Source organism: Leuciscus leuciscus (assembly GCF_965113295.1).
Source record: "Leuciscus leuciscus genome assembly, chromosome: 1".
NCBI lineage: Eukaryota > Metazoa > Chordata > Actinopteri > Cypriniformes > Leuciscidae > Leuciscus > Leuciscus leuciscus.
Genome location: NC_138725.1, coordinates 43,777,280 through 43,792,955, shown reverse-complemented (window position 1 = coordinate 43,792,955; position 15,676 = coordinate 43,777,280). Strand labels below are relative to the sequence as shown.

The 15,676-nt window shown below is 38.6% G+C and overlaps 1 long non-coding RNA gene across 1 annotated transcript; it reads right to left on the bottom strand.

Annotated features, from left to right (window-relative positions):
• Positions 1–1,196: 1,196 nt before the first annotated feature.
• Positions 1,197–1,573, bottom strand: LOC309497173. The gene is made up of 2 exons (XR_014205436.1): positions 1,413–1,573; positions 1,197–1,320 (listed from the first exon to the last, which is right to left on the bottom strand). It is a non-coding gene; the product is annotated as an uncharacterized lncRNA (long non-coding RNA).
• Between the last annotated feature and the right edge of the window lie 14,103 nt (positions 1,574–15,676).

Genomic DNA, 15,676 nt, shown 5'->3' with positions numbered 1-15,676 from the left:
TTAATTATGTAATATGATTTTTTTATTAAGATTATTTATTTAACTAATAAACGAATAAATGTATAGTTATCATGCAAAATAATAATAATAATAATAATAAAAAAAACATGTATTAACAGGAAAAGAGGCAGGTATGTGAGTGATATCACATCTTATCTATTTATTCCCCAAACCACTTGTGCTTTTTAGGGTCCCAGCCCAAGGGCAAGAAAACATCCTGGATGGATGGCCAGAGCTAACACACACATTCAAAGTGATTTCACATTCAGTGAAAACACACAGTACGAGTTGGCCAGAGTAGGCAGAATGTCTCCTGTAAATCAAAGTGCTAAAGCTGTGTTTATTGGGATATTTGTCAAGGACACACAAAATATCAGGTCTGAATAATTTCAGGTGAATTACTATGTTACGACTTCATTAAAAGTGCCATAAAATGTCCCCTGGTGTGAGGCGCAGGCTAAAAAAAAAGAAAAAAAAGCCATCTTTCTTCTTTCCCTCTGACCTCTATAGCTCCTGGTCAGCCAGTTGCTGAGGAACTGTGGGAATGCTTGTAGGGAGACGTCCCACTTGGGACATTAGAGTGTGAGAAACACAAATTCCTCAAGGGTTTCTGGTCATGAGGGCTTGTGGGTACAGTGTTCTTGTATACTAGGGCTGGTCAGGACGTCAGAAACTCTCTCAGGCCCTGTGTGTCGAAAACGCACAGAAAAAGTCCATGTTACCCTCACCACCACTCAAAAACACAATGGCCCCTAAACCACCCGCTGCCACCGGCTGCAAATAGCCTGAGGCAGGCAATGTGGCCTATACACTCCACTACAGGAGGTGAGCAAGTGGAGTGTTTTGATGGGTGCTGAGCAGCTGTTCAAATGTTATCTCAATTTTTTGGATTTTTTTTTTTTTTTTATGCACAGAAACAATGTTTCAACAACATGTGGCACTGTCTCAGCTGTTCCTCCTCCCCTGTGAACTTGACTGAGAACATGTGTTTTTTTCTCTTTAACTCTCATGTTCTTTATTGTTCCTTCTTAAGTATGGCATGTAATGGATGACATTTATTTGTAGTGGTGTTTGTTAAAGCAAGCATTACTATTGGATTTTCTAAAACCCCTAATCCTAAATATTAAACTTTGGCATGTAGTTAATCCCACATTAAAACTGACACCTCAAACAGTGCAGCTTCTAAAGGGGTCATTGGATGGCCATTTTCCACAAGTTGGTATGATTCTTTAGGGTCTTCATGTAAAGTTTGTAACATACTTTGGTTAAAATTCCTCAATGGTTGTGTAAAACAACACCCTTTTACCTCCTCAAAAACAGCTCTGTTCACAGCGACCCGTTTCGGTGCATGTCTCTTTAAATGATAATGAGCAACTGCTCACCCCACTCCTCTCTTCCATGGAGCGTGACACAAGACAAGTAAAGTGATGCCTTGGCTGACAGTATACAAATGGCTGAGGGCGGAAATATGCTAATACGGGACAGTCCGTCAGTGGTCGTGGGCATGAGCGATGTGACATCATATTGCTCAGAAAATCCAAACGGCTTGATTATTGAGAGTGTTTAGACTTTTTTTGGACAGGAGTGAATGGATATTTTTCATTGTATGGTGGTTGTGTCCACACACTGCAAAAATACATTTATATGCAAACACCATATAAAAGTGTATTTTGCATCCGATGACCCCTTTAAGGTGAGCTGTGCTATTATTTTTAGTGATCAGACCTGCACAAAAACATGTCATGGACTTATGAAGTAGGGATCTGAATATCATGGAGGCTTGAGGCTGGGCTCCTTTGACTTAGGCAGACAAACCTCTTAGAAGCCACCCAGAGCCCTCTAGCAACTGTATAGCAATGTGCTCAACCATCATGACAGTGAGTTTCGGAGGAAACACCACTCACATTTTCATTTTCTCTCCCCCAATCTACTTCTAATGCTCCTCCCATCACTAAGAAAATGATGGGTAAGCACTCTTATTGAAGACTCAAGGCCTCATTTACACTGCAGGTCTTGATGTCCAGTTCTGATTTGTTGACTATATCCAATTTTTTTTTGACGACCATCTTACATTTTCTTTTAAAAAACACCCATATCCGATATCTGCATTTATACACTTGGCGAAACAACCCAAGGTAGATGTACTGAACCGGAAAAGCATAAGCCAAAAAGGAAGTAAAAACGACACGATATGCAATGGATGCAGATGAAATGATAATTCAAGCTTTTGCTTTCTTCACCATCTTAAAAACTATAAAGATATTTTATAGATATTTTTTATATTATCTCATAATTTGACTGCTGGCAAATTAGGCTGCTGTCACTTTCAGACCTGGCGCACCATTATACTGTGACTAAATGTAATTATAGCCATTACACTGTTTTATATAGCCAATATATTTGTCTTTATGTGTGCGCACTTTGGGTGCGAGGACAAAATCTGCGGGAATGAGTAAAATGTTGCTCCATACGCGCAATCCCTTGCCGAAATTCAAGCCCTGTAACACCAACAATATTCATCCGGAGCAAATGAAATGAGTAAAGGGATGCGGGTTTGTGTGTCAACTCGCTGTTGGAGAGATTAGAGAGTGAGAACTCGCAGCTGGTATTGTGTATCCTGCCGGAGAGTTTCAGACATTTTAGTATCGACATGTATCGAAAAATGGTTAGATTCACACTAGATTGCACTTAGTTTTTTATTTCAGATGCCTTTTTAAAAGACTACAATTGTAAAATGTATAGGCCTATTATATAAAATTCAACCCGCCAAAGTGGCGTGACTGCGCTACACGCCACCACTGAAATCCACCCGCATTTGAAGGGTGTAAATGTCAAGCCCTGGTGACAGACACAGAAATGAGCCCCCTTGCCTACACAAAGCTCACCCCCTTTCTGGCACTGCTTTGGTATGGAAATGCTCTTTACAACTGGAGAGAAAATTATGACTCATTCAACTCTCCAAGCTCTGTCATTTACTTTCATTGCATGCTTAAAGGGATCTTGTTTCGCTCCTGTAATGTGCCCTTGCTGACAATCAGGAGCTTTAGCACACAGTTTTCTTTAATAGACCTGTTTACAAAACACCATCTATCAAAAGCAGGAGCCTTGTCAAAAAGGCAGCTCTCTGTGAAATTAACACAAGAACTTTGAGCAATCTACCATTAATAGCAAATACAGATCAGGTACATTTCACTGGGCAGGATTATTCGAATACATTTCATCTACATTGTCACTCCATCCATCATGTTCAGACACACTCAAGGTTATACTAACAGCTCTGTTCTCATGTCCTTTTAGTGTCCAGCAACCACAGAGCTGAGGTTAAAATCTACAACCTTCAACCCTGGGTACTATCCACTATATTGCAGAGTTTAGCAACAACCCTATATCAAACACATCTGAACCAGTTTGTCTGACATGTAAAGTGACCAATCGTAGTTTTGTTTTGTTCAAACTCATGTTTAGAGGCGTGTATATGTCGGACTGGCAAATGCCGCCGATATTTCCATCTCAGTAAAGGACACACAACTACTATAATGGGATCACTTATCACCCATATCCCGTTGGTAAACATGCAAACTCATCTCTTTTAAATTCAACTGAGCGGCACAAACCAAACGCTTGATGTCTTTCATTTCTATGCTGTGGACCTCACAGACTGTTTTTTTTTTTTTTTTTACCCAGTATTTAGCGTTCATTGCTGCAGTATCTGAACTTTTAAACGCGGCTTTGTTTCCTGACGGACTGTTAAAGATCGCCACAAACTATGGCTCCTGGAAAACCTGTAGAAGTCAGCCAGTCAGATTCAGACTTTTAACTTCGCAAAATTGTTTCCAGTTTGGTGTGCCAAATACATCAGACGTTCGGCAAACGGAGTGAGTGCGGTCCGTGAGCGTAACTTCTGAGGCTGACACAGTGCCCTTACCAGAACCGATGCGATAAGATTCCAGCGACAAATAATTTGTCTGTTCACACTAGACGCGACGCGACTGCGAGATGCGTCAAAATCAATCAAAACTGACAACCAATCAGAACAGCGTGTGGGCGAGTCTTGCGGCAAGTGCACAGCACCAGAGAGTATCTTTATGGCACTTGCAAGAAAATGTATAAGTAGGCTACATAATCAAATTCACAAATATTACACAATTTAAACATTATTAAAAATACAATAATGTTACTAAAACAATCTGTCAAAGAATACACTTTGTTCACAGTTTGAACGTTCTTGTTTCCATTTGTTTAATTTCAAGATCTCAGGTGAATTCCATTGTTGCTTTTACAGCTACAAAGCTGGTAACACTACTAAATTATATTCAAAGTCACATTACACGATTTTAACATTAAATAAAGCAGATAAAAAGTACCTGAGATTATCATTGCCACACTTTGTGTTTGTTGTTCCAGCCGCTACGTCGCAGAAAAATAGAAACCGTTTCTAAAATAGAATCATCGCGTGTCGCCGTCGCGGCTGGTTAGGACAAAAACTCAGATTAACATGGAAAAGATACCTTTTATACCGTTTCTCTAATGGGAGAGTCTCAATGCAGCCCACTTTAAGAGGAATCTATCAACTCCATCTGAGGCTACTCCTGATGTAACATTTGTTAAACCTGGGATCCTGACATGCACACATGAAATGATCGTGTATGTGTGCGGGTTTGGTTCTAATCAGAAGGGAGATGTTTGTTTGGTGAGCACCGCCTGCGGAAGACGAAGCCCAGCCGGGAGAGCAAGTAGATCCAGATGCCTGTTAATTGATAACACCAGCCTGCACTGTCCCGTTGCTCTTCTATAGCTGTCAGGAGGCACATCAACGTCTGGATACAACCGCCAAATGGTCTCTTTTTCTTTTTTTTTCCTCTCCTGTTTTTCCTGCTCTGCTCCTCCTGGTTCCATTCCATTCTTTCATTACTGCACACGTTGTTAGCAGCAATTAATGATCCAGACACATTATTCGATGCAGCTGGAGGAACAAACAATGTTTGCAAAAGTCTGACATCAGTAAAAATGTAGAAATTCCAATTTTTCCAAATGTATTTGTTTTTTAGAAATAATTTTTCTTATTACATTTTCAGTATCATTTTGTTTGACTTAATTTTTTATTTTACTTTATTGTTTCATTTTATTTGACTATTTTAGTGCATTTTATTTCTTAAATTCTATAATTTAATTTATGGAATAAATTATTTTATCCCTCTACTGCATAGCGTTGCCCCCAGGCAACGGAAAGTTTTCTTAAGCCCTGTGTTCAGTACATTTTTCTTTAAATGATTGCAACCAATTAGAATGTTTGAAAAAGTATCAAAGAACAGTCCAATAAGGTTTGGGAGTCACTATCAAGCACCATTTGAAGGCGGGACGTCCTTTTCTGACACATGGTCACAGGAGCACATGGTGTGAGATGAAAGCAAGATTATTTGCTTTAGTAATCATATTTAAAATGACATGAACTGTACATAAAAAATATGTGTGTGTGTATGAAGGTGTAGAGAAGCCTTTTGGCAGGTTTTGTGAATTTCTTTTTTATTTTGCATGTTCACAAATTCAGTTTTTCTTTTTGTTGCCTCAGGGCAACGTTATGCGATAAGGGGTACTTTTCAAGGATGTCTTGGACAATACCTCACAATGGCAAATAATGTGTTACAAGTAGGGAAGATGTAGGGTTCCTGGGTGCACAGGAACACCCAAAGTCACCAAAGTGACACTAATGTGCAGCATCCACAGTCATGTTAGAACAGAAAGGGGCCATCTACAAACTGTTCCCACAAAGTTGGGAGCATGAAATTGTCCAAATTGTCTTGGTATGCTAAAGCATTAGGAGTTCCTTTCACTGGACCTAAGGGGCAAAGCCCAACCCCTGAAAAACAACCCCACACCATAATCCCCCCTCCACCAAACAACCCCACACCATAATCCCCCCTCTACAAAACTTTACACTTGGCACAATGCAGTCAGGCAAGTACCGTTTTCCTGCCAAACCCAGACTCGTCCATTGGATTGCCAGTCAGAGAAGCGTGATTGGTCACTCCAGAGTCCAGTGGCGGCGTGCTTTACACCACTGCATCCCACACTTTGCATTGCACTTGGTGATGTAAGGCTTGGAAGCAGCTGTTCAGCCATGGAAACCCATTCCATGAAGCTCTCTACAAAGTTTGGAGGTCTGTAGCTATTGACTCTGCAGAAAGTTGGCGACTTCTGTGCGCCTCAGCATGTACTGACCCCACTCTGTGGCCTAGTTGCTGTTGTTCCCAATTGCTTCCACTTTGTTATAATACCACTAACAGTTGACCGTGGAATATTTTGTAGTGAGGAAATATCACGAATGGACTTATTGCACAGGTGGCAACCTATCACCGCGCTTGAATTCACTGAGCTCCTGAGAGTGTTTGTTGAAGCATCTGTATGCCTAGGTTCTTGATTTTAAACAACTGTGGCCATGGAAGTGATTGGAACACCTGAATTCAATGATTTGGAGGGGTCCCAATACTTTTGTCATTATACAGTAGTGTATATGGGGTTGATTAGGATACATGAAGTACATGATATGACATGACGCACTACATGATACAAACCTATGTCTGTATCAAATCAAGTATATTGATGTGTTTCAAGTGTTTTTCCCTTTTTACTTAAATGATTTCTTGACATTTTTTTATTATTTTTTTTATTTTTGTATTGCTCTCTGAGAATTGTATAATGATCATTTTCTCTATGATTCTTTACCATTGTTGCATAACGTTGCCCTCAGGCAACAAAAAAAATATTTTGGGGTGGGGGGGTTGGGGGAGGGACATTTTTCAATAAATCAATAAAATGTTCCCAAATGAGCCAGGAAATGATGTGAAATAATTTTTATCATGTGTCATCAAAATTCATGCAGTAGAGGGTTATTTTATTTTATTTTTTTATTTTAGTTTTATTTATTGTATTATTTCATTTTTAATTTTGTTTTATTTATCATATTTATTTCATTTTAATTTTGTTTTATTTTATCTTGCATGTATTGATGTGTGTCCCATTTTGCATTAATGACTGCAGCACTAGTGGAAAAATAGAAATACATTTTTCTCTAATTTTAAACTAAATGTTTTCATTATATGTGGTTTTATTTGATTTTTAATTAAATTTAATTAAATTTAATTTGATTTCACATTTTCAGTATTGGTTGTGAGCTGACATGATTTTCAAAGTGGTCTCATATTTTTAGGCCCCACTGTATATTTGATGGTAGTGTAATGGCAAACACACCTTTTTATCAAACAATTAAATGGAAAAATAAATGGAAAATGAAATATGTAATTAATGTTTTTATTTCTCAATGGGAGACTTTTAGATGAGGAAGTCCCAGCAGGGCTGATTCACCTAATGGGAAATGCTACGGAAAAACACATTCGATTCTCTGCTTCTCTGGAATCACTCCATGAAAAAGCAGGCCGCAGGCTAAAAGCTTTCCAGGGAAGGAAAAAAGTGCCAAGGTCTGCCTCCATGGTTTATTTGCTTTCCCTGAAGCAGAGGTGCTATGACATCTCTAACATACTTTACAGCCGATTACAACCACAAACTGTCTCATACGCACACAAATGCACATAAGCAGATGACTTCCCTGACACACAGTATTGCTCATTAATCAGTTCTGCTTTGGCAAAGTAAAACTCGCTAGTGGCTGATGTCTGCCAACAGCACAAAGAGAAAGCAAAAGCAAAAATTCTGCTTTGGCTGACTGCACAACCCCGTCTGCTTCTTTTTAATTGTCCTAAACATGCAGCCATTTTAGGGGAGAGCCATTAAGATAGATTATGAGCATAAAGATACTGCTAGCTCAGTGCACATAAATATGACAACACTTTCCCAGAAAATTGGAGGTTCGTACTAAAACGACTTTGCTTGAAACAATATGCCGACTGGTCTTGCACGAGAAGCGGATAATATTCAATAAACAGGGGTCATACATGACTCAGAGCTGCTATAAGACTGTATTCATTACATGTAATCATGCAGTTATTGTGTGAACTCTGGCTGCGTTCCAGCAGTGAGCGCTGCCAAAACCTTATGCATCACTTGGCGAGGAATCTTTCAACAAAATGATTTAATTTTCCCCCCGCTTGCCATAAACAATAATGATGTCCACATTCGGATTATGTTCACAATGCAGAGAGAGACAAAAAAGAAAAAGAAAAAAAAAGCATGCTTTCAGCACAATGGAGAAAAATAATTTGCTAAGACTTCAAAATGTCTTTGAAGGTTTGTCGTCCGCCATTCACTGCAGGAAAATTTGTGTTGACAACAACAGTTCCACATTGCATGCAACACTCATATGAGCGGTTTCACAGTCAGAGCACACAGCATATTTAATATGACACAAACAGAAATGGTGGAAGTACGGTCTGTTCGAATCGATAGTTATTGTGTACTTGGATGTCAATCATGCAGCCCACAAAACATTTTCAAGGAATTTCCTGAGGGGGAAACAAATTGTACAGTCAATGTTTCATTTGTGGAATGATTGAATCTGAAAAATAGAAGCAACTGTTCTTACATCCCTCACAGCTTTCCTTTTGTTCACATTTAATTACATAAGGGTGTTTACTCTGGCTTATGAAGAAAGCATTGTTTCTCAGAGAGAGAGAAAAAATTCTAATTTAGGATTCAAATATTAACACTGTGAGAGAAAGAAATCATTGTGTAAACATTAACAATGAAAAGCTAACATAAACTTTGGTAACTTTATTTTGATGGTCCACTTCGGACATTCTACAAGCTACAAGTAACTTTGCAACTACATGTCAAGTAACTCTCATTAGAGTATTATTAGACTGTCTGCTTAATATCTGCTAACACTTTATTTTGATGCTCCACAACAGACATTCTGACTATAAGTAACTTTGAAACTACATATCAACTCTTATTCTGCTATAACCCAAACCCTAACCCTAACCTAAGACTAAATGTTTGGAAGTTTGTTGAAAATGCTTCATCATTCTGATAGAAAACAGACACAGCAGGGTGGATGCAATAGTTTTGCTAACAAGTAACAATCAATGCTGTGTATGATGTGTGTCTATGGTACTCCCTTCTGTGGAGTATTACCAACTCTGTTGACATCAAGTCCTGTTGGGAGAACAGAGACATTGCCTCATGCTGATCAACTGAAGAGAGTCTGTAACAAATGTTTCAATGATCATAACATCATGTATCAAAACAAAAAGTGAAGGACATGGTCCCTCTTTAAAGGGAAAGTTTTCATCATGCAGAAGACGAAAATAATGTTTTTCCAGTTTTAAATTTCACAGTGTTTTTAAATGTTTAAGATGTTGGTGTTAAAGCTGGATTAATCCCAAAGTGTACTTCGGCCATCCGCACACTGTATGTGGAGTACCTATTGTCATCAGGAGGGTCCATGCGGACGCAAAAGGTGAGCCGAAAAAAGGAGGAGCCTAGAGGCCGCTTTTTTTTAATGGGTGTCAATTGAGGAGAGGCTTCACTATGCTGAATAAACCACTTTTGTGATCAAATAGGGTATCATTCAATAAATCGACATCCCATCGGCTAATCTTAAACATGTTTGCTCTTAAAAATTTGTTTTGGTTTGATCTATTTTTAGTTTACACTGAAAAAAATGCAGTTTTATAAGAGAAGTCACGGACAATTGTGTGACAGGTATGATTCAGTTTACGGCACTTCTCATTCATTCCTATAGGTGTGTTCGACATCGGCTGCGGCTGGATGTAACCGATCGGCGAGAGTAGCCGCGTGCAGGCGGGGAGGAGCTGCAAACGGAGACGTGAAGTCGGACACTTTCTGGTTCCCGTAGTGACCGCTCACGTGGTGTTTGCGTACTTTACCACAGCTGAAGTGAAATAAATGTAATATTGGCCAAATAATACACAGATGTTTCAGAGACATTTTCATTCAATAGTCCTACTTTATGTACTGCTTCATACAGCGTCTGTTTGAACAAGAATAAAGTTAAACATAATTGCTACTATTAATGAAGTGGAGTCTATACGTTTTTTAATCAGTTTTAATTTGATAAACATGACACAATATAACATACGACATGAAAAGAGTGTTTACTGTTATAAAAAACTGATTTGTGAGCTTTAGAGTAACTAAAGGTGTTCGAATAAACACGAAACACACGTGATCGTTGTCATGCGGTGAATCCGGCCAATCGTGGGACAGCAGTGTCGTCATCAGCCCTCCTGCAACTCAGTGCAGCCGCTCTTGAGAAGCTGCGCTGGCTGAGTTCTCCGGCTACTCTCGAAATGCTCTCGCGGTACTTTGATGGCATATGTCACAGTCACGTGGCGTCGGCGCTGTATCAAGTCGGACAACATTTCTAACCGGCATGCACTGCTTCAAGTCAGCCGCCGATCGGTCTGCGATCAGCCTAATGGTATCAGCAAACAGTGATTGACTGTCGCACAACTCTAAACGAAATTCAATGACGTCAAGGCTGTAATGCGATTGGTTATCAAGGAACTATAGATCCAAGTTAGCCATGCGCTTTTTTTCAATAGTAGAGCCACAGACTTTCGCATCTCCCAATATCTCTGCTGCAGTTGCCCCAAATCTGACACATTCAGCTCAGCTGATGCTCACAAATTCGTGTAGGCTGATGTTGAACTTTATGACACACACTGCACACACTCACACCCAAACTGTCTCTTAGTTACACTCAAAAGTGAACATAATTTGCATTTTAGCTATGGGTGAGTGTAATTTGCGTCATAGAACAAGGCTTTATTTTACACATACATTGAAAAACTCGATAAAAGTCTGAAGCTAAAAAAAATCAAAGTCTGTGCCCATCAAAAACTTTGCAATTTTCAGTGCCATACCAGTTACTGCACCTCAGCAACTAGCATTAGCTCATCCAGACTGTAAATTACGGGGGAAAAAACTGTGCAAAAGCCATGTAGTGTATTCCAGCCTTTATTTTGGTCAGTTTTTCTCTGGCATAAACTCTCCCAAGATTCACCTGGGAAAATAGTTCAGCTTCACTCTAGCTGTCTTAATAAGTTAACCAGTAAATAATGACCAAGATAATGTTTGACTCATGCGAATACTTCTCCAACCACTGGCACTGTCTTTTATGAACGTCTTTAAATTTCGCCTGTGGCCTATAGGGATTGTGGGAAAGGCAGCTATGCCGGTGCTTGCCAGAACACCGTTCAAGTGCGTCCCTGGTGGGTGGTCCTCCCTGCCCAGGGGGAAAACTCCTATTAATGACTGAATATGTGGCCTTTAATCAAATCCCCTTCCTGAGAGGATCCAATTAGATGCAGGAGATCACTGCCTTCTGCAATCTAATAAACAGCATGCATCCTGCACTCTGGCATCACTGCAATGCTGTCCCATGTAGGCCACAAATATGGCAGGGCACACAAAGAGCTCCTTGTGTGGGGCCGAGAGGAATGCTCAACTTACTCTGTGTCTGTTTTCAGAGCTTGTTCTTATCTGATGCGGTGTGAGAAGAGGTTCAGGCCGTGCCATTGTTCCAGCTCTAAAACAGGCTGACACTGCAGGGTTGAAAGGGGACAGTTTGGCTCCAGGGATAATAATAATAATAATAATAATAATAATTCGTTACATTTATATAGTGCTTTTCTAGGTACTCAAAGCGCTTAACATGGAAGGGGGAATCTCCTCAACAACCATGTGCAGCATCCACTTGGATGATGCGATGGCGGCCATATTGCGCCAGAACGCACACCACACACGAGCTTATTGGTGGAGAGGAGACAGTGATGAAGCCAATCAGTATATGGGGATGATTAGGAGGCCATGATGGACAGAGGCCAAGGGGCAAATTTGGCCAGGATGCCGGGGTTACACCCCTACTCTTTTTCGAAGGACATCCTGGGATTTTTAATGGCCACAGAGAGTCAGGACCTGGGTTTAACGTCTCATCCGAAGGACGGTGCTCTTTGTCAGTATAGTGTCCCCATCAATACACTGGGGTGTTAGGACCCACACAGACCACAGGGTGAGCACCCCCTGCAGGCCTCACTAACACCTCTTCCAGCAGCAACCTGGTTTTTCTCAGGAGGTCTCCCATCCAGGTACTAACCAGGCTCAGCCCGGCTTAGCTTCAGTGAGTAACCAGTCTTGGGCTACAGGGTGATATGGCTGCTGGGATGAGTGTGCTCTGCTGCCTCACTGTACAGTCATAGAGTATCACACACAGCCAGACTGATGGCAAGTCTCAAAACGCATGGTGATGCAAAAAACAACAACAAAAAAACGTACAATTACTGAGTGCAAGGGAGTAAACACTTGTATATGAAGTGTATAAAATACACTGCACTTATATACTGTATAATATAGATATTATACACTTCAGTTAAATGTTTTTTTAAAATAAATTAATAATTTTATTCAGCAAGGATGCATTAAATTGACAGGTGACAGTAAAGACATTTATAATGTGACAAAAGATTAAAAGATTAAATAAATGCTGATGTTCTTTCTATTAATCAAAGAATCCTGAAATTAAACGTTTCACAGTTTTCACAAAAAAACGTAACTGTTTTCAACATTAATAATAAGAAATGTTTCCTAAACACCAAATCAGCATATTAGAATGATTTCTGAATAATAAATAGAAAATATATATATAAAAAAGAAAAATTCTGATATAAAAAATAGAAATTAATATTTATTTAAAATTGTAATAATATTTCACAATATTGCTATTTTTACTGTTTTTTTTATCAAATAAATGAAGCCTTGGTGAGGAAAAGAAACTTCTGACCCCAAACTTTTGAAAGGTATAGTGGTAGTGTATGTATGCATGTAGTACACCTGTATGTTTTATTATGTATAATAATGTATGTGTGTATGTATGTGTGAAATATATTTACAAATGGTAAAAAAATATATATAAATGAAAAAAAAAAGAATACATATAAAATGTACAATATAAAAATGCATGTTAAATTTCATATACTGTATATATTTAATATAACTATAAAATAAAATATTCATTAGTTCATCATCTAAAATGTAAGGGTAAGTTTGTACTAAAAAGAGAAAAACGCTGTCAAAACTATCCCCACTCACACGGATCCGACAAAACAACTAATAACGCTGTATTATTCATGCTAGGCCAGTAGTTGGCGATGTCACTTTGTAAAGAAAAATAGACTGAACACGTAATACGCATGCGCATGACATCACCTTTTCACAAATTCACATTTTTTAAGTTAACACGGAGACAATGACAGTATCGGCATGTAAATGAACGGCCAAAACGCATAAAAAGTTTTCCGTTTTTTAGTAGAAAACGGTGTTGTGTAAACGGCCCCTGAGATTCATATAACAGCATACAACATTTCACCCCATCACAGGTGTCTTTAACGGGTTGAGTGACCTCAGTCATCATGTGGCATGCATGATATACATGACAAAAACATTTACATGACTCTTAGAGCTGTAGTGCCACACTAAACAAACCCAGAACCATGCAATCAGGGAGACAATAAAGACTGCATAGTGCAAAAAAATTTAACTGTAATATTAAGTAATGGCCAACAAAGGGACACTTCGTTGTTGCAGCTACTAAAACTGTTAGCAGCTCAGAAGGTCCTGACATCGTTGCCTGCTCCAGAGGTTACAGTGCGGACAGAAGCAGAACTCAATTCTCGAGTCACGTTCTTGGCAGCGGTGGGACGCTCGATGAGCGGAGGGAAAAACAGAGACACCCTTAATGATCCTCTCCCTCTCTATGGGCCCCACCTCAGCTATGACTTCACTGTAGACTCTATCTTTTGGTGGAGCTTACAGAAAATACTCATATCTATAGATTCTGTGGGTGGTTGTTGTAAGGATATTGCTAAGGCGTTTATATATATATATATATTTTTTTTACTATTGCCAGAACCCATTTCTCAATACTTAGGTCGCAAAACTCTTCACAGTTCTCATTACCATCTTTCACCTTGACAACTCAGGAAATTTCACTTCCAAAAGCAGTAAAACTATACCAAAACACTTCATCTCTCAGATAAACTCATTCTTCCATAACACTAGCAAAGGTTTTCACCCAACAAACACACTTGCTCACTCATAAAACAATGAGATAAAAGACACTATAAACCTGCTATTAGTGTCTTTTATCTCATTGTTTTATGAGTGAGCATGTGTGTACTTACATTACTCAATGTTTTCTTTTGTAAAAATGTCTTTACAAAACAATAGACACTCTCTACTGTTTAGAATTCACTGCGGTGTGTTACATGGTCCATGTTTGCCCCTTTTGTATAGACTGAGAAACTAACACCGCTACATCTAATTGCTTTGATAGTATATTTTAGATTTAGAATATATTTTCAATATGATACTTCGTAGAAAATGATTGTTGAAAATTACTGTCTTATTCAGTTGTGTATTATGTTTGACGAGCAGCACTAATGAACTTTACCTCAGGAACTATTGTCGCTGTCTGTCATGAAATACTATTGTGGCTAATACCAATACAGAGGAAGTAAAGGTATGATTGGGCATTAGTCCAAATTCAAAAAGCTCTCAGTAATTCAGAGCTTCAACCCTCCTTTTATAAAACATGTCATGCACATGGACTGCAGCCAATTCTGCAAACTCATCACGAAATCAGTCTGGTTCTCAAAAAGAAGACAAGGTTTTGGACTAATCTCTACAGAGAGCGAACAGCGTACTGCTAACAAAACTCTTTTATGGACTGAGGGTTAGGCCATCTGCTAGTTTGTTTGTTCCTGAGGGACAAGCCGAGTGGATAATCCAGCTGGGAGTATGATGCACATGTGTGTGTGTGTGTGTGTGTGTGTGTGTGTGTGTGTGTTTGTGTGTGTGTGTGTGTGTGTGTGTGTGTGTTATGCAGGTGAACTGTGATTAAGCAGCTGGGTTGTGTGTATTTGCTCATGAGATGTCATATAGTCTTGTTTGTCACAATTGTGTTTGTGTGAAAAGCTGTATGTGGGTTTACTTAGATATACTTGACTAAAATAGTCCCCAGAAGTGATCCAAATCTGACAGGAACATCTGGAGATTTTTTTTTTTTTTTTTGATTTTTTTAAAAAAAAAATTACTTGTAAATTTCACAATTCATCACAAAGAAACGACAAGTAACACATTGAATTAAACATGAACTTTTGAAGTAGAAAGCGTACTCCAATAATATTTGTATTATTCACAACTATGAAAACTCCACGCTATCTTACAGTACACACAATACTGTTCAAAAGTTTGAAGTTGGTCAAAAACATTTGTTTTTGAAAGAAGTCTCCTTTGCTCACCAAGGCTGCATTTATTGAATAAAAAAATATAGTAAAAATGATTTATTATATTTTAAAATGTAATTTATTCCTGTAATATCAAAGCTGAATTTTCAGCATCATTACTCCAGTATTCAGTGTCAAATGATCCTTCAGAAATCATTCTAATATGATGATTTGATGCTCAAAAAACATTTCTGACATTAACAATGTTGTACAGTTGTGCTGCTTAATACTTTTGTGAAAACTGGAATTTTTCAGTTTTTTTTTTTTTTTATGAATAGAAAGTTCAAAAGAACAGCATTTATTTGAAATAGAAATCTACAATGTAAAACTCTTTCATTTTCATTTCTGAAAAGTAAATCAGTTTAATCTTTAGAGTTAATCTGTACTAATTATTTTGTGCTTTATATTTAAACAAT